The sequence below is a fragment of the Anas acuta genome, chromosome 9 (assembly GCF_963932015.1).
Source record: "Anas acuta chromosome 9, bAnaAcu1.1, whole genome shotgun sequence".
NCBI classification, from domain to species: Eukaryota; Metazoa; Chordata; class Aves; order Anseriformes; family Anatidae; genus Anas; species Anas acuta.
Genome location: NC_088987.1, coordinates 10,867,787 through 10,888,114, shown reverse-complemented (window position 1 = coordinate 10,888,114; position 20,328 = coordinate 10,867,787). Strand labels below are relative to the sequence as shown.

The 20,328-nt window shown below is 46.2% G+C and overlaps 1 protein-coding gene and 1 long non-coding RNA gene across 27 annotated transcripts in view; both read right to left on the bottom strand.

The window, feature by feature from the left end:
- The window catches only part of LPP (LIM domain containing preferred translocation partner in lipoma), a 381,405-nt gene that overhangs the window by 87,005 nt on the left and 274,072 nt on the right, over positions 1 to 20,328 (bottom strand). The gene's annotated exons all lie outside the window — the stretch shown is intronic.
- On the bottom strand, positions 9,933 to 17,876 carry LOC137861305 (uncharacterized). Its single transcript, XR_011099537.1, has 2 exons — positions 17,501 to 17,876; positions 9,933 to 10,485 (listed from the first exon to the last, which is right to left on the bottom strand). It is a non-coding gene; the product is annotated as an uncharacterized lncRNA (long non-coding RNA).

The window sequence follows — 20,328 nt, the reverse complement described above, 5'->3', positions numbered from 1 at the left end:
GGATTTCTAGATGCCTAGCAGTTGTTTTGAGTAAGCTCTTGAACATCTGGAAATCCTGAATGTCCGCACACAGCTCCATAAACTCTATTGTACAAATGCAACCATGCTGTGTTTGGGTTACCACAACTTTTTTTTTTTTTTTTTTTCCTTCATATGGGGAGACATGCCTGTATGATGCACAGGATTGCACTTGCCTTCAAAGCCACGTAAGTGTCACCTTGGTGGGATATAGCATTTTGGTGTGGATAAGGCCATGCACATGACTAAGAGTTTCAGAGCCAGGTACTTGACCCAGCATAACCAGATGCCCTTGGCCAGTGTTTTGTGACTGTTTTTAGAAGGCTAGTTAACAACTGTTTCATTAGAAATAATAAATATCATAACCCTGAAAAAAAAAGGGTTTATTAATAAGCCAATTAAGGCTGACAGATATAAAGCATTTAAGAAGAACAGCATTTTTTTCCTTTGCTCTCTTGTTCCTAAGAGCTGATCGTGAATCTTGCTTGAACATATATTTTAACACAGCAAGTGCAGCCAAGGATTTATTAGCTTGAGAAATCAATCTGGCAACTGAGCATCTTAAAATATTATTCCATCCTCTTTCGGTTTCCGTGCAGAAAGGAATGACCATCGCCACCCCGTTGACTGGGACTCCTTCCCTTTTCACAGAGAGGACGATATGCCCAAGCTGGTGATGGCTTCCACCCCTCTCTCTTCCCTGTTAGCAACCACCAGTGTGGCAGGAACACGTGCAAGCACCACGCTCCTGCCTCTTCTGCTGGGCTCTGTCCACACAGCATCTAAAACATTGCTTTTACCCTCAGGCCTGATAACATAAATGGACCAAAACAGAAGGCATGAGCTGCCGTCTGTTCACAGAAAGGGAAGCAAGATGCGTGGAGCTGAAGTGATTTGCCACACGCGGGCTCTGAGGCAAAAACAAATCCATGCCCAGGCTGCCGCGAGTCCTATCCCCATGTCTTCAGCCGCAGAGTACTTGGGCCAGACTCGATGTTGTAGACATGCTCAGGCTGTTCTCCAACCCAAGGGCACCCCACACACAGACACCATCAGCACGAGCCTCCTGGCCCCGGTGCCAGCCAGGCTTTGGTGGGACACCCGCGGCAGGCGATGTGTGACCCCGCTCCCTCTCCTTCATGCCGGCTTCCCACTTCTCTAGATCAGGGGGCCCGCTTGTGTCTGCTTGAGTAGGGGCTCCGGCTGTGCTATTTAAACTGAAAGACACAAACCTGCAGGTTTGCAGACCTGTCTGACTTTTTCTGGTTTTGGAGACCACGTAGTCTCACACACACAATAAATAGGCTGCTCTCGTATTTTATCTACATTGCACTTTTCCAAACCGGGCAGATTTCTTATCCAGTATCCACAGTCAGCAAAAATAACAAATATGAAGCACAATGTTAAAAAACAGTTTAACTTATTTTGATTAAAACGCTACGCTTTTTTGACCAACATTTAAGCAGTGCCAGGCACATCTTTTTTCTCCTAGCATGGCACACGCTGGCTACATGCCTCCAGGAAAATGCACTTCATGCATATGAACATGCTGTTGAGTTTGCTGGGACATGCACGCACACAAACAGAGAGAGAAAAGTGTATCCTTAGTGGATCTAGATCTGCTTGTTTCAGCAAAACAATTTCCTTCCTCCTCCTTTGTTAGGTCAGGGTAAAAATATAACTCTGGCTTTCCTTACAAAACAGAGCTATGTTGTTTATTAAACTTCCTCTATTTTTTCCTGATCTGTGCCATGATCAAGGCTGTCTAGAAATCCAATTTACTGTCTAATCTAGCACACTTATCTTCATGCATTCTCTTTTCTCCACGATGCCTCGATGCACACACTAATGGACACTGCCTGAGCTACAGGGAGCTGTGGCCTGTGCCAAATGGCAACCTGGCCTTCCAGACCCTCTGAGCATCACTCTGGCTAATCCCAGTAACATCAGAGATGACAAACTGACCCACAAAACAGAAAAGAGCCATGGTCTGCAAGGAGGGACTCTGCTTTGGGAGCAGGAGCACCTGAATTTAAACTTAACTATTGCCATCAAATACAGAGCAACCTTGGGGTAGAGCATGACAATAATTGTGGTTGCCTTTGCAGATGCAAAGGCTTTCATGAATAAACATTGCCCTGTGTGCTTAATTAATGGCATGCCTAGGAAAATGCCAGCGTCCCTAGGGTTAAACCCCACGGCAGAAAATATCTCCTGCTACAAGCGAAAGGAAGTGAGTTAATCGCTTGTGCCACTCCAAGCGCTGCAACATCTGGCTCATCTTCCTCATTAAAGTTCAGTTCCTAAAAAGCCAGGTCAAAAGACGCAGTCGCATGGAATGGCTGCACAATTATTTTGGTACATGGAGTTTACATTTGCTTCAGCACTTCTCTGGCTTGTGCTCTGTACTCCAGACCTCACTGGTAATCAGCCATCTCTGGAGCTCTGCTGCCCAGAAAAGGGAGCTGAAGCAGTGTGCTGCATACTCCGACACAAACCTTCCCCATCTGTGGATAAAGGTCTACCCGAATGGGTAAAAATCACAACTCAAGATCTACAAAGACATCTGAAGATCACGCTGTCATGAATGCACCATCATTCAGAGTACACTGTATGTGGTCATTTTTCTTGTCCATTTGCAAATGCTGTAGAAGAAGTTTCTTCTCTCTGAGAGAAAATAACTTCAATTATGTGTTCCCAATTACAGAAACGTGGAAATTATCTTCTTTTCAGAAGGTAGAATTAGCCCAATTTGGAATTGAAAAGCAGCCAGAAACATCTCTCACTGATACTTACTTTCCTTTTCATTTTTTTTTCTTTTTGTTCATCTGCATGAAGTTAGCACTTTCCTTTCACTTCACTCACCAAAACTGATCATCAGTTAAATAAACAGTTAAATAACATCTCAGCACATTTTTTGTTCAATGGCCTGACAAAGACCATACTTTTTCATTTAAGTTATTGACTGTCCAAAACAATCGCAAACTTTCAGACCAAAAAATTCAGCATGGTGCCACATCTCTCATGAGCTGAGCTCCCAAAGAAATATCAAGATTGCCTGCAGCTGTAATTCAGTCTGTAATTAAGGCCAACTGAACCCTCTTACAGAGGAGATGCACTGGAAAAAAAAAAATATTTTAATTCTTGATTTATTTTCCCAGTGAAAAGTCACAGCTGCCCCAGTACATACACATTCCTGAAAAGACGACTCTGCCTAGATTCCTGCCGCATGCACACTCCTGGGTTTACTTCTCGGAGAACCATTTGTCAAGTCCCTTTGAAGAAGGTGCCCTGTATCCCCTGAGGGGATACCCACCAACTGCCCGGGACCTCCTGCCCACATGAATGGCCTGAAAACACAAGTTTTGAGGCAGGCAGAAGAGAGTTTTCCCCCAGGATGAGCCGGAGCGGGGCAAGCCCTCGGTCCCCTCGCGGGCCACGTGCCTTGCCACCGCTTCCCGAAGCAAACCAGGAATCCAGAATGGGCAGCTCTGGCAGCAGAGCCCTCATTTATTAAACACTGGCATGCTTTGAAATAGGACAGTTTTGTAACTTATCCAAAGCTCTAGAGGATATTTTTCTTTATTTTTAAACTTCATTATTGTAACTCTATCCTCACTTAGTTATTCACGCGCATTCCCAGTCCTATTCAAATCCTGCTAAGCTTCTCGTTTCAAAAATCTCTTGTGACAGTGTTACACAAAATATGGGTAATAATAATAATAATAATACAAATAAATTCCTTCTGTCTGCTTTAACTTGGTCAGCCTGCGATTCTGGCCAAATTTCTCCTTTTTTCTACACTTTGAAATAGGGACGTGGACAGGTGGAAGGGCAGGCATCTTGTCTGTAGTTTTAAAAGCCAGAGTGCAAAGTCATTAAATAGGTGAGAAGTTCCCAAACCTTATGAAAATTAGACTGCCTATTTTGACTACCTGGAATCCAGCTTTTAGCTCACAGTTATGAAAACCAAGTCTTGGTCTTTGTGCATTGATACTGAATTCAACAGAATCACCCTAAATAAACCTTAGTTACCCTGTAAAATGGGTCTAATGATATTTCTCCGTTAATTAATCAGTGCCTACAAAGCTCTCCAAGCTTCTGTGATGCAAGCAACTATACAGAGACTGCTTTATTAATCATCAAGCGCGGTAATAAACAAGCATGACTGTTTTGTCCTTGGATTGTTTGCATTCTATTATATGCAAACAGACTAAATAGCTTTTCTTGCTATTCTTCACGTTCTCACTTATGTTCTGAATGGGGAAGGGCTGGTTGTTTCTGCTAGGTGTTAGCGAAGTTGGATAATCTGTAAACACTGCTGGCTGGTGCTCGCTTCTGCGCTGAGCATGATTGTGTTAAATGACAGCTTCCACTTCTGCTGTGGAGAGTCATTGTTCCTGCTGGACACTGTGGTTTGTTTACAATACCCGGGGTTAACAGGAGATGAGCTAGGCTTTTATGGAGCAACATTGGCTGTTTCTAATTAGGAAATGCAAAACAAACAAATCTCCAAGTAATGCATCTTTGACATGTGATAACACGGAAACAGCAGATTTAAACTGCATTTCAAATAAGAACACCTACACAGCACTACATGTTAATGTCCCGTTGCTGCTTAAATGCATATACAGAAACAAGTGCAGCAGTGCCTGATCTTGCCTGGGGCCTCCTGGCTCTATCATTACACAAATACACTTTACCTGTCAAGGCTTATCTCACACAGAAAGGGGAGCAGGCTATTTCGTTTCGTGTTTTCCTCTTAACCCTACTTACTTGGGTGGTAGACATTTTAGTAGCCAGGCATTCAAGGCACAAACTGCATGGTACTGTTGAGAGGGAGAATGAAGCATCACTGCTATGTCACTATATGGATAAGTAAACTGCATTGTTTTAGCCCTACATTTTTAGCCATAAGACCTAATTCTGATTCATAAAATTAGATCAGGAAGTCCTACGTTTAGTCTTTTATTTTTTCAAGATAGAAAGGTTTATTCTGCTCTTGCTGCTTGCCTTGCCACATCTCTTTGGGCTCCGAGTCATGTACTCTCCCACTCCCATGTATCACCACCAGCAGTAAAGACCCTAAAGCCTGCTTACCAACTCCCCTTCTCTTGATGTCATAATAATATAAGCTTCCAGTGGTTACCTTTAAAACATTAATTAATTAAACATCATATTTACTGCTATCAGCAGCTCAAAATATGCATTTCAGAGCAGGAGCCATAAGCATCCATAGCAGATGACAGTCTCAAAGCCTTAGTCCCAAACTGCAGAGAGAAGTGCTGTAGATGGGCTTAAATTTGCTTTTTGTCCTCATGGCTATACACTTCGGGGTACATAGTGCCATCTAGGGCTCCTTGTCTGGGGAGATGATGTACAGAACATTGTTGTAAATCCACGCTAGCACTACTGAAAGACACAGGGCTGCGGGGGACTCTGGTCACAGCAGCTGGCACCCTGAAGTGGCTCGTGGTTTCCCAACCAACCAAGCCACATCCCTATCTCATAGGTCAAGCACAGGGACACACCTGGTGAAAATGAGAATGCTCCAAAATTCACAATGATGAAAAGAGATGGGTTTGCTCGCACCGGACACAATTAGCCTTAACAATTCATCACCACGAAAAAACCACTTTTAAAAAGGACTCTCCTTCCAAACCCCATCCTTCCAGAAGCATCCCGAACCCGCGAGGAAATAACTGAGCTTTGCTCTTTCTGAAGTTTTTCACTCGTAAAGCACTTCACCAAGGCAGAGCTCAACCATTCTCGCAGACGATGAGAAGCGACGCGACGGGCGTGCGTACACACGCCTCGGGTGCAGGGCCCTCCCTGGTGGACCACAGCGACGAGGGAGCTCACCGCCATTCAGCAGGCGGTGCCGGGGGTTTGGCAGGGTGTTTGTGCAAGGAGCACCACCTGCCCTGCGGTTCAGGTTCGTCGCCCGCTGAAAAAATACGCTGTCCCAGCTGCAGGGCCTTATCGGGTAACAAAACCAGAAGTGCTGGGGCATCACTTGTTTCAAAAGAAAAATAAATCTCACCATTTTAATGGTACTAATTTTGCATGTGAAACTTGCATTCATACTGTATTAACAGTTTAAATATAGCTTTCTTGCCAGATGCCTGAATATGCTAGAAAAGATACTTAAAATATGCAAATGGGTTTCTGTTTTAATACACAAAGAAACTTAAAATCACATCACTTTCCATCATCAAGACAGGTTTCAATCTAAGCTTTTTTCATGTGAAAACTATAACAGCAAACAAATGGTTAACCAAATGTGTTTAACCCACTATCTGCAGTCTCACTTTTAGTCAACTGTGACATGGGCCATTACACTTCCCAGGACACCAGTGACTTAAATGAAGACTACACATTTTGCTTAACATTGACAGATTATATATATTTATATATAAATTACAGTAAGAAAAAAAGCTTCTCAGACTAGAGAGGGCACTTGGTTCAGCATCCACAGGATTGGAGGGCAGGATTCCTGAATTTTATCCTCAGCAATATGCTTAACCAGTCTGATCCTGCACCCTGCTGTTTTAAATGGTCTTCATAATGCTTGGCTGTCTCAAGAGACTTTGAGAGCCTCAATGAACTCATGATTACAAAATGCTTTGAGATCCTTGAATGAAAGATGCTGAATGAGTACAAATTATAACTATTATTAATTATCTTTGGTTGCCAAGTTGTGCCTCCTTCCACTCAATGTGTCTACGTTTTGTCTTGTAAGATTATAATGTCTTCAAAAGAAACACTGCTCTCCCAACATGCCCCTCAGCTGCCCAGGAGGTGTCTTGTTATATAAATAAAAGCTGTAAGAATAATATTAGCTAAAACAATAGTGTGGCAAAAGCAAATTATATTCCTGCAGCACTCCGAAATGTCTTCTTTTTCTCAGGACAGGAAGATTTCTCTGTTTTACTGTTCTGATCCCAACGTTATGATCCCCAAATCATCTCTTCTCTTTCCCTCATGTGCAGTTGCAAGATCTTTGCTGTTTTTCTTTTAGGTTTGCACAGCCCGCATCTCTTGAAGTGGTTACTGCATGGCCCCAAGCCCTTTTAACAACACGAGTTCCTCTGGAAAGCGGATGGGGAGCTCTGAAGACGTCAGACAGCGTAAGCACTGAGTACGAGTCTTCATTTGACTTTCAGCCTCGCAGGTGACCGAGTCAAGGGAGAGAAGGCAGAAATTTAACAGACTGTCCAGACAGCTGGATTCTGCCCAAGCTATATAACTGCCTGGCTCCTCAGCCAAGCCACACTTCGAAGGTGACAAAATACATCCAAATGGATGGATACCTTTTCTAGTGATGCAAGAGAAAAGAGAATTTGCAAATAGTAATGAGAAGATAGATTGCTATTTGTCAAAGTCAAAGGACAGCTCATTTGCTTGCACCTCAGGACGTTGCGGTGAAAGATCATGGAGAAGAGTATTAAAAGGGCAGTGCTACAGCTCAAGACAATATGTAAAGCAGTAAAGATCAGAATTCATTCCCTAATTTCTGCCTCAATTAGAGTGTCTCTATATTTTATCCCATCTACGTGGATGGTTGGATGGTTTTGTTGCTGAATTGCTTTATACTGAAGCTTTATTGCATTTAGAACAATTAATTCTCCTCATGAAGAGCCCTCTCCAGGTACCTCTAAGTTGCCTGAATCCCAGCTCGGCCATCTAACATCCCATCAAGTGCCATTTGCAATGACCATCTGCAATTTAATTCAAGCAGAACAATCTCCCTGGACGTGAGTGGTAACTCGCAGCAGCTCCCATACACCACTTCTACCAGCAAGCCCTGGCCTCTCCGCATCTCCAGCCCCAGCTATGCCAGTGGCCTCTTAACAAAATTACCTGACTGCAGTTGATCGTAATGACCGGTCATTAAAAACTTTTCAAAGATCTCTTTCTCTTTTGGTGAAACAGGGGTGTCCATCAGAAATGGACAGTTTGCTTGCAGATGAAATGCTTTCTGCCTACGTTACGGCCCAGGAAAGTGTTCAGCAGCAAGCTCGTGGTGCAGCCCGCATCCACGAGGCATTAGATGTACTTGCAGATGCCTCTCTGATGCCGAACACTATCAGGCAGAGGATACGACACATTAGCACTAAGGGAAAAGGTGGTGAGGCTAAACAGTCCCATCAGGGGCAGAGGGAGTAATGCACAAGAAAGGAAGCAGGAGAGAGTGAAAGGCTGCAGTCCCCAGTGAGTTTCATCTCAATAGCCTGAGCACTGCTGCTCTAGAAGGGACTTGTATATGTTTTACTATCAATTACCCCAGGATAATCAGAAATAATATTTTCAGAACAAAGCGGTGCCAAATTCTATACTGCACTTGGGGAAAAGGCCAGGGCAAATGCCTGTCATCTAGATGATCATTTACTTCATCCAATGTACTTATGAAAATGATCTCTCATTTGGCTCACAGCAGTAGAAATTTCTCAACAAAGTCATAATTCTCCTGTAATACAGTCCAGGGCAGTTAAGTATTAGTCAGATAAAAGCTTCAAGCCTCCCTTGAAACACTGCCCCTGCTCAGGAATTTCCCACAAGCAGTGGGAGGTGGGAGCCGAGCAAAGGGCAGCAAGAGACGAGGGATGATTTTCCCTTGGAAGGAACCACGGGCAGAGGACCCAGCACATCCCACCTGGTGGTCAAATTGTGCCAGGGAGGCAAAGAAGCAGGGTTTATAGGCTACAGAAAAATGCTGCAGGAAGCTTCACTGTGGGTATTAAATATTCGAGGGGTCTTTGCAACGTGCAGGCACAGGGGTGAAGATCTGAGCTGCCTGTGCTGTTGCGGTGATCCTGCTTGCAGAGAGAGAAGGAGACGGCCCATGGAGAAGAGCTGCAGGAGCAGTGAGGTCAAAGTCAGAGCTAGAATGAGGGCACTGGCAACATGGGGAAAGAGCAAAACAACCTTTTCCAACACAAAAATAACAATTAAAAAAGGAAGAACTACAAAGGGAAGAGAGAAGTGTTGGCAAAAAGAGGAAGGGCACTCTGAAGGCAGTGTGCAGTAGGGGATTTGAGACAGACCCCGGCGTTGGAGGAGAGGATGTGACAAGGCAGAGAGGAAAGAGAATAAAGTGCAACATGGCTAGGAGCTTCCAGAGCTGGCAAGAGCCCATGGAGAGCCAGCTGTGTGCACCCTGTGCATGAAGGAGAGTGGCTCAGGGAGGAGCAATGTGCAATGGAGCAGTACGAAACAGAAGGATGCATCCCACTACCTGCATCCTCAGAACAGGGAGCAGGCAGGAAAGCAAGAGCAAATGTGAGGCATCAGCATCTGCTAATTTTACTGAGTCAGCTCCCTCATACAAGAACTGACCAATGCTAACCAAAAAACAACCAGTTACAGATGGTGGGATTGGTCAGATGCTTCTGGACACATGCACATGTGCTTCTGCTGGGGCATCAGGGTGGGAGGGCACTCAGAGCACTGCAGTACACCCACAGGCTCACTTGATTTCCCCAGTGAAGGGTTCAAAGGTCAGAGGTTGCCCTTTGCTTCCCCTGCTGCACCTACTGCGTGATCCCACATCCACCAGGGGCACACTTCTCAAACACAGAACTACTTTGTGGTCACAATGCCCCAGATGATAAGAGCAGAGGTGCTTTTTCTGTGGTGATTGGGCTGTGTCCTGCAGAAGTACCTCCGACCTCCAAGCCAGATCAGGTTTGGAATGAAGAGCAGGGGGTCCTAGCTCAGCACTAGGAGCCAGAAGTGGATGCAAGGCTTGCTGGATTCGGGGCCATTCTGCTCCTTTCCCTGGTCCCCTGCTTTGCCTCTGGCCTCTTAAAAAACCCCGAGACCTTGGCAGCCACACAGGCTGTGTGCGAAGGGAGGGAATGTGAATTTCCCCAGCTGCAGCCTTGAAGACCGCTGCCAGCCCGGGGGCACAGCCACTGCTCTGACTTGGAGACCTCATGATCTGCACTGTTCAAGGCATCAAATGCTTGAAGAAACTTGCCCTGCTCAGAAGGCCACGCTCGAGCTGTATTTCTGTGCTGTCTTTTGTGCCAGGCTGGGACTGACTTTGAGGAGGTCAGGAAGAGCCTGATGACTCAATAAATAAGAAACACTTGGGAGAGTGAGCAGAACTGACAGCTCAACAAGATCCATGTTTAGCTGTCAAAACATTCCTCCATGTAGAGAGACGCAGCGAAGAAGGCTATCCACATAGCTCCCAGGCTAGAGACGAACTTATCCCGCTAATTGGCCAAGCGGTGCTTCGTGCAGGATGGGGCGCACTGGAGGAGGCTGTGGCATGTGCAATTAGGGCTGAGGAGGCCGAGGGCTGTGGCAGGACACAGCGTCGTGCCTGGGCCACTTTGATGTATTTAAAAGCTCGCTTTGTCCACAAAACGTGTTCGTGTCCTGTTCAACCACAACAACAGCAGCAGCCCCCTTCTGTTTTTTAATGATTAAGCAGCTCGCAGGTTGACTGAGCAAAGGCTGAAGGGGAAGAACAAAGAGATAAATATAATTCTGCTTGCAGAATTTACTTGTAGAGGATGGGCTAGACTTTCAGACGGTGCAAATCAGTCGCTCGAGGGAACTCGCTGATTTACACAGCAGCTGAGGGTCTAGCTCAGTGTGCCAAAGTGAGCAAGTACTCAGGTGTACATGGGCTGGTCGAGAGGCACTATTTGAGTCAACGAGGTCAACGCAGGGAGAAAACCGGCTCCCAGTCTGCCAGACCAAAAGCAAGCACTGCAGACTTAGACCCCACTCTCTCTGGGGATATGGGTTATTGAAACCTGCTTCCTTGCAGGTGACACTCTAGGGCTTACTTAGCTAAAGTCCCTTTTGCTCACTGTGGTGCCCCTCTCAGTCTGGCTTTCATAAACTACCACTACCACTTCTCAGATTAGACCAACCTGGTCTTCAGGGCTTCTTCTCTCCTTGCTCCATTTGAGGAGCCAGTTGCCCTTTGGAGCAGACCTCACAGCAAGCAGGCCTCCTCCACCTTCCTTCTCACCTACCTTCATTTTTCCAAGGGTAGCATATTAAAAAAAAAAAAAAAAAAATAAAAATAAAAAAATAAAAGAGATTTCAAAAGCTTATCTGTAAAAATGCTGTGAACCTCAAACTCTACACAACTACGCAATCTGTTGTCTATGCTTCCTGCCCCTCCTGCCCCTCCGCATTTGTGTTACACTATTAATCAGGGGACTCATGTCCCCTCCTTGTGCTGGACACGTATTTGACAATCACCCTGGCATTTTGAGGGGGTTTGCAGTGTGGAGGAGGAGAAACAGTGAGGACAGCAAAGTTCTGGAAGACATTGCCTGGGGAGAAGCTGTAATTTCCATCACAGAGGCTTTTCTGAGTAGGAACAAATATTTCTGAAGAATGGCTTAGGCAGAGTTGATCCTGTCTCTGAGCAGCAGACAGATCTTCGAGTGAGTTCCAGCCTTATTGTTTATGCTTCTGTGATTGTGATAACGGTTGTGACAGATTCTGCAACGGAGCTGAGCAAAGCCAGCTGAAGGCCCTATGGATCATCTTCAGGGCTGAAGCTGCTTACAGGAAGGGAAGCTCATGTGTGAAGTTGCTTTATGGTTTTGTTCCAGACTCTAAATCAAAGAAACTTTGCTCAGACGTGGTGTGACAAAGAAGCTGGGTCCTAAACAGGCACAGTGACTGCCCTTTTTTTACCGTCTCCAAAACATTGTGTCTCCAGCTTAGACTTCTGGTACATAAGGTTGCTGAAATTCAGAGAACCCACTGCGTGGGCTGTAAATACTTCGTTAGACAAATGGAGGCTTTGTCTTGCCCAGGTTCCTGGGAATGCTCACCTGGCACTCGGTGCTGAATCCCCACTAAAGCCTCTCAGGGTGCAGTGAGCCTGGCCAGGAAGCATGCAGTAAATGAGCACAAGTGCCCCAGACAGCAAAACACTCCACGTGCCCCTTGTGCAAAGGCCCTCGTGTGTCTGCAGCAGCTGGCAGGAAACGAGTTACTCCAGAAACATCCATGCGAGCCCATCCCTGCGATGCCACCTTACGGGGAAGAGGAACGGCAGGGGAGCTGTCTCATCTACTCATCGCAACATCTTTAAGCCACAAGATGGTATTTACTAGCCGGCACCAGACAACATTCAAGCAAGAACAGCAAGTCACTTTTTCCCAGCCCTCCCCGTGAATTGCTCCCATCTGTGCAAGAGAGCAATCCAAAAGCCCTTATGCCCATGACAGCGCTGCAATCACACGCTTCGGTTTCTAAACCCAAAATAGCGCGAGCCAGACCCCGGCGAGGCTGGTACATCGCATGCAGCTGCGCTGATAAAGAGGAGACATCGCGAGCGGCTCTCGGGGCCGTGGGTTGCTAGGGAACGTGGCGAAGCCCCGGCAGATTTCGCCGCCACTCGCTGGCTCCTTCCCCTCTTCCCACTTCGCTCGCTCTGCGCCAGCTTCTTCGCCCCGCGAGCGCCGTTCCTCCCGGCTGGAGCGCGCACAAACAAATCTGCCGGCCACAACGGAGCGCGATTGCTCGGCGAGTGGCTCCCCAGGAAAGAAAGCTTGCTGGCCTTTCGCTTTCAAAGGCAGCCAGATGATGGTATGGGAAGAAACACTCTCACCGTTTTCTCTCCGTCGCGTTGTTTCATTCAACTTGTGCCACGAGGAAGGGTGGGTGGCGAGGCCGGGTGGTGCAAGCAGTGGGCTGACTTCGTGGGAGCTGTGTTGGCGTGGAGGCAGCAATACTGCGCTGTGCCCTCCAGCCCCTTGCTGCTGCCCAAACCTTTGGGAAGCTGCTGCAGGAGACAGTGCAGCTCCCACCACGGCACCTTGTTAGCAAGGGCATACATGCAAGGGGTGTGCTGCTGGAGAGCAGGAAAGGAAAACCTCTGCCTTCCCCTAAAAGCCTTGCGGTGAGGAGAGACCGGTGACCAAGGTGGAAGCGAGAAGCTTTCCAGTATTAATCAATCTTTAAACAATTTGACTGAATGGTTAGGAAATGCAATGCTCCCTGCTGAGGCATTAGGGATTTATATTTACGTGTCGCTTATTTCTTTCTGCCCGGTGGTATTTTTAGCTCCCGTTTGATGTCAGGCCGGCGGTGGCTGCTGCCGGATCGATGAGGCTCTCCCACGATGGCAGCTGGGTGAGGGATGGCAGTCGGGAGTGGGATTCTGCAGGCCCCGGGATGCTGCCTGTCCCTACACTGCATGCAAGGTGAAGCAGCGGCTGCTTCCCCAGCCTTACCTGCACAGCGAGGCTGCAGGCCTGGTCAAATGCCCTTCAATACCAACGGGGACTTAATTAAACTCTGAAGGCAGCAGACATTAACAAGCCCATACACCTCCAAGAAATAACAAGAGAGAACAGATCTGGAACTGACTTAGATTGCTTCACAAACTTCTTTGTCCCACAAAGGAGGAAAACACGGTATATGTTTGAGGACCTATTAAACGCAGTTAATTCTGGAGAATGAGGAAGTAGCGTTTCATTTTCCTAGTAATAGCACAGCACAAGTCTTGTCTGTCCACACTGCTTGTACTCACCATGCCCTATAGGCAAGGGGAAACTCACGTAATCTCCAGGGCAGACCAGATCTGTGGTTTCCACCTACTCTTGGCTCCTGTCTTTAAGAGGGACCATCACCGTGATGATGTACTGTACAAAATACGTGCAGCACGAAACATTAAAATACTAAACAGTGTGTCAAAAGCCTAATTTCTTCCCTGAGTCCAGGTGATTTGCGATTAGGCTGCTTAGAGATAGGAGGATTTGTGTTTCTTCTCAAAACCAGAGAATCTTATGCAGTGTGACAGCACACATTCTTCTTCCGTGACAAGCCAGGCAAGGGTGGTCAAGGTCTCATCCTGACCTTTGCCCAGCAGCAGCACGCCAACATGCAAATACCCTCCCCGGATTCGTGTTCTGCATCACGTGTTGAGCTCTACACAAACAAGGAGGATTCTCACTTTATGAGGGAATACAAAAAGTTGCGTGCAAGTGTATGTCAGTACAGCAGCATTCCTACAAAGAACTTGCCTGCACTGCTTCATCATCCTCCAGCAAGCCAGTGGCATGGCCTTAAAAATGTGAGGCGGTGCCAGCATCTCCTTCCTGGTCTATTTGTGCTTAAAACACTAACCCACCTTCATTTCCCCTTTAGTCTACACTTCAAAAATGATATTCATCTGCAGAGACATGCTAGGTTGATACATGCCAGGCGCAATTTATTCCTCAGCTCAAGCCATATGGTTCTAATAATAGTGGCTAATAAAGGAAGAGTGTGTTTTCACCTGTAATTTTTCAAATCCCATCAAAAAGTGGTGCACCACAGAACGCTGCAGACTGCAGCACAGCACATGTGCTCAGTCACATTCTGCACTGCTCTGCACTTACTCTGCTAATGGCCCTTAATTAATATGCACAACCAACTCAGCATCAAGGGCAAAGAGAAAGCGGTGCAGCTTTGTGTTTGCAGAAATTGTACCTTAAATTAAAACAAACAAACAAAGCGACTGCAAGTTTATTAAAAGTGATTTTTGGGATCTGAGCCCTGTAGCAGACTTTGGAAATAACCAGCAACAAAAGACATCAAGTTATCTAATGGGTTTTTGGCAATCGTTTTGCTTGAGAAATAAATTTGCCGGTAGTACGGAGACAAACGTTCAAGGCCAACCTTGACATCTTGGTCTTGGCATGTCTCAGTAACCTCTGTAGTTAAAAACATCCAGTGGGCACTTCCAGGAAAGAGAGCCAGCAGATTTCTCACAGAGGAAAATCGGCAAGTAGCGACCATAGCTAACTCAATAAAGCTTAATGGAAAGGAAGCAAGAGATATGGTTGGTATTAACACCCTGATCAAGAGCTAGGGGATTTCCACCTGATTTACTGTGGAAAAAAGTATCATTCACAAAGTCATCCACAGAGTACACACTACAACACAGCGTTTAATATAATAGCTTGGCATCATCTGACTCCAGATGAAAGGGTAGGAGGATATATTTACACTGCACATGACTCCAGCCTCCAAGAATGCCCCTCAAGGCAGCAGCAGTGTGGTCTTTTACCCAATGACACCCTTATCCTGCCACAACTGCTGCGCTCATCAGCCCAGAAGCTTGCAGGGGGGAGGTTGGGGTCTGGTGAGCAATCCAGCACGCTGTGCTCCACCACTGGGGCACTTGTCCTCCAGCTGCCTCCCAAAACTCCCTGAACGAGCCTTAGGGCCAAACAAAACCTTCCAAGGGGCCTTTTTAGCTGTGGAAGAGAAAAGCAGCAAGTCACGGAGAGGCTGAGCTGACAGCCCCACAACAAGCTGGGAAAGATGAGTGCCCTTGGAGATCCCAACACCACGCACGTGGCCAGGGAGGATGCAAGCACTCAGGTTTCACAGTTCACCTCTGGGCTGAGCTAAAACCATGCTCCTCTGAACCAGACAAACCCAACAGTCAAGGCGGACTTTCTTCAAAGGACTGCGGTGAAGCACAAGGCCACCTCAACAGGATGCTTTTCAAGTAAAAGCTGAGCCATCGAGCTTTCATGCCTCAGCACAAAGAGGGGTTTGTTTAGGGTAACTCCAGGATGCAAATCTCCACTGAGGTCCATGCCGTGAGTCCAACCTGAATGTACAAACCCACCTGATGAGACAACTGTTTTCTCAGGGGATGCAGAATACGTAGGATCAGACTCAAATCTCATTAGATACACGTTTCGTTGCTCAGGGTGTCACAAACACCAATGCTGCACCTAAAAATTAATCCCCTCCTTACTGCCACGCTTGGAGTTTAACCAATTTAGGAGTTGAAATCTATTTTTTTTCACCACATGGGTGAGGAGGCCAAAAGATAGTGGGAAGGGAAAGAATCAGATGACCATCTGCATTCTCAAGCCTGAACTGAAGATTTTTTCCTATCATTTTGTGGGTCCAGATAATTACTATGCTTACATATTGCTTTCAATTCAGAAAAGTTCCCCTCTACAGTAGGGAGAAAGTGCACAGAAAGTGAATACCAGAAGCTTACATTCCTCACTTAGGGGTCTTATCTCCTGATATACAAGACCCCTGCTGAAATGCATCCAACTGAGGATGCTTCTTGTTGATATCACAGAAAGAATTATCATTAAAAAGAAAGCCTTCTGGACGGGAACAACGAAACTAAGCAATAATGTAAAATAAATAAATAAAAAAATCACATTCCCAATAATCAGAGCAGCTCGTTTCAAACTATGTATTTTTAGTCCAAGATCTATTTTTCTCCTGTTGGCAGCTTTTGGATTTTCAGAGCAGATTCCCACCAACACCTGCTCGCTCTGCTCAGCGAGTACTAGTGAAGCACGCTAGTACTAGCTCTAGTACAACAACGAGCTGACGCGCAGTTCACGGCTGCCTCCACTTTGCATCCCATGCACTTTCCCAAAGCTAGCTGCTGTGTTTTCAGCGACCTGAGAAGAAATACTTGTTCCCTTCGTAATTAGATTCACAGTAAATGTGGGAAGCGAAGCAAAAAGAACACAATGTTCAGAGCTGCCACTCATGGTTAAATAATTAGTCAATATTACGCTCAAATGCTGCCTCCAGTGTTCATGCCAATCTGTACGAGGAGGCATTTGTCCTTACATTACTTTGGCGCCTCGTTTCAGTAATTTCTATAAGCTGGCAGCCTGGCCTCTGCAGAGAATGGGTCACACCACTGCTAATTCAGATAGATTACTAAATACAAGCAAAAACAGAGAGGGATTAAAGGTGGTGAGATGTTAACAAAGCTTTGGGAAGTAATATATGTAAGAAATCCTTTCACCTGATTTTTATAAAGAAGGCCTCGCCTAAAAACAAGGGGGTTAATTAGTTTATAATTAATGCACAGCCATAATCCTATTTGGTCTACGTGTCTGTTATTGTTTTCTTACACACACACAACCCCTATCAGTCCCCAGTGGGAAGGATTGTGTTGCTTGGCCACCCTGCATAGGAGCCCACTCCTGTTAACAGTCAGTAATACTGTGGGCCCTGGTAGGACCCTGAAACTCTTCCCCAGACTGGAAACAGCAGCTCACCGAGGTACTGCTTCATCTAGGTATTCGTGTCACTTCTCCCAGGGCAACATTTATCATGGCTGTATTTTTCCCCAGCGCACTTGTGTGTGCTAGAAGGGTTTCTGACAAAAGGAGTTGTGATGGTTTCTGGCTGATGTAGAGCTGAGCTGGATTCCCTTGGAGCATCAGGTGATGCCTGAATTAACGCTGTTGCTTGTCTAAATAAACTAGCTTACAAAGAAAGTATGGAACATTTTATGAGCGATGGGTACAGACTGAGTCCTGGAACGTTTCTGCATCATCTGCGCAGCCTTTCTAAAACGCTTCTATGAAAGGAATGGAGACTACATCAATATTTACTTTAATCACTTAGCAGACGCATGGCTGCCTAGCTAATACGTGGTTAGGCGGTGGAAGTTTCACTTCCACCTCGTGCCAGCCAACAGCAGGAGGACTACAGACATGAATGAACTTACCCTGTTGTAAAACAGAGGCAGGAAGAACAGCCAGCGCTGTCACACAGCACCCCATACAGCTCTGGGGACTGCAGAGCCCCTTTCTGGAGGCTGTCCACAAGGGACAACACAATGATCTTCAAAACAAATTGATTCCAATGCTTTCACCAACCCCGAACTCAGTAAGGGTCAACAAGACAGCCAGGCACCACAGATGTGGCAACAAATGGTGCTCTGCAGCTTGAAAGAGCCTGGCCAAATACCAGTCCCTTCTCGTAAGGCTGCTTGGTCCTGGAAAGGAGCCACTTCTCCCTCATCTCTGCCTGGTGCAGAGGCTACTCAGGCCTGGGCTGCTGAGAGCATCGCTGGTAAAACCAAGAGCATGTTTCACAGGCAGGTCCTGCAAACAAATCAGATTGGCAAAGTTCAACTGTAATTTATAGCACCTGTGGGATATGGGGACTAACGAGCACTGAGATTGTGTGCGTGTGCCTGAAGATCCTGCAAAACCTTTCAGCAGGAGGAAGATGGGGGAGAAACACCAACAAGAGAACTCTGAAGTGATTCATTTTGTCTGAGTTTTACTATGCATGCCTGACAGCGACTTCATTAATCGCACAGCTCGTCTCTGAGTTGCCACCCTCCCCTGGCTGCTTCATCCATCCACGCAGCTCGCTGGGGGAAGAGGGAGTGAGACGGGATCCAAATTAGAAACTATTTATTATTGTTGAAGTAGAAAATTAATTGCTCTTCTTCTCCTTCTTCCCCCATTCTGAAACACCCCTCCTAGGGAAACTTGTGCCGAGAAGTCCTTGTGAACAAACACATGGAGAGTAACAGAACATGGTCCATATGTAGTAGCAACCAAAAATAAACCCAAGTCTGAAATGCGTACAGTCAAGTGGATTCATAATGTCTCTCTCTACGCCACAGTAACAGATGGTCAGTGAACTGTTACAAGACAGACCAAGACTAGTTAAACAGATGGGGAGTGTTATTTTTATACTGGTTTATAAGTGAATATTTAAATTTCCACTGGGTTATCTGAATTATCATCAGAGGAGAGCATTCCTGAAGTCCCCATCCAGCCAGAGCTACATCCTGGAGAGGCTTTTCCTCAGGGAAGCTGCTGTGATTTCTTCTTATGGCCCTTCACCGGTGCTGCTTTACCTGTGATGAAACTCTCCCAGATCTCAGCAAGGTCTGGCCCAACGCTGTGTGCCCCTGGAAGTGTTTCTGGTGCCTGACACAGCCTGGGGAGTTCGCTCTCCCATCCTGTCTCAGCTGCTCGGCAGAGCTCTGTCCAATGCTGAAAGAGCCGCTGCCGGCGGCTGCGTGCGAGCTGCAGGGCTGCCCGGCCTCCTCTCCTTGTCTCTTCTCTCACAGCTTTTGTCCCTTGCATTAATTCACAAAGCAGGCTCTGAACAGCTGGAGCTCAGCTGAGGGGCAGAGTGGATGGTGGTGGCTAGCAAGAGCCATTACAGTGGGGTGGCATTTAAAGAAGACATGCCTTTAAGGACTTGTCTGTGTTGAAGGAATGCATAACAAAGACCGTAGACACAGCAGACTTTTCTCCATTTGTGCAGTTTGCATTACTTTTTTTTGCAAGCTTCTCATCTCCCGATAACACTGGTTGGGTTCACTTTCCCTACTCAGGGTTTAAGCGCAACATCTGGTTTCACAAGAGGGCAGGACAGACTAAAAAATAAGTTGATTAGCACCTTGCAGCACTTTGAATCACATTAAAAAAAAAACTAAACCAGCAGTTGATGAAGACACTGATACGTCGTGCTGCCAGATGTCTCAAAGGAACTTGGCTTTTTAAAAACCACTGAGCACCCTTTAACAACCAGAGTGGTTCAGTGTTTCAAGGTGAGCATAAAAGCACTAGAGAAATCCACATTCACTTAATTACAAGTGAGGAAAAATGAAAGTGAAGCAGAATACCTGGGATTTGTAGGCACCCACACACTGAAAAAATGAGTTGTCTGTCCACAACATGTCTGGCTGGTACTGCCCTGCATCTTTTTAGCAAGTCCTCCTGCTAGCAGTTGGAGATTATATTCATTCCCCACTTTAAAAACCTTTTTTACAACCACACAGATGCACAAAGTCTTTATGTGTGATCTGACCCAGGCCTCCCTTCTCTGTGACTCCTGCAGCCAGCTGTGGTCACAATTGCTGGAATGGCACCTGGCTTTGAAATCCCACCACTGAAATCCCATTCTCACCTTCCAGAGTGACCATTATCCTCTCACTGTTTGAAATACTGCTGACTACTGGTATGAAGCTGCAGGGTTCTGCCTGCAAGCCTCAGAAGAGCTCCTGCTTGTACTTCTTTATAAAGGAGTTCCACTTCGTGGCTGCATTATCTGTCCAGATGCCATCACACAATAGCGCTAAAGAAAAATGAAACTCTCTTTGCAAGTATTTATTCCTAATTTACTAAGGGCTAGCAGGAACCAGTGACAAAACCCCCAAAAGTTCTCATTGAAACATTTCATTTACCTAACAGCTTGAAATCTCCAGGCTGAAGATTACGTGCGCACACAGGCTTGCGTGCTAAGTCTTCAATTAAAGAAAATAGAAAAGCCTTGCAGTTTAGCCACTGGGAGACTTTTAAGCATTCGCAGCCTCATCTCTTTGCACATGAAATGTTAATGGGGCAACCATGCACGGCTGGCTCCACAGATCCTGCTTCAGATAGCAGTGGTTTTTTTGTGATACCTATCGCTGGGCTTCAGAGGTGAGGGGGCCTGTCCTGCTTCATAGCTGATGACACCTTGTCAGCATGACACTTTCTCCACGTCAGTTCAGGAGTTCATTACATCTAGATAACACCCTTTTTG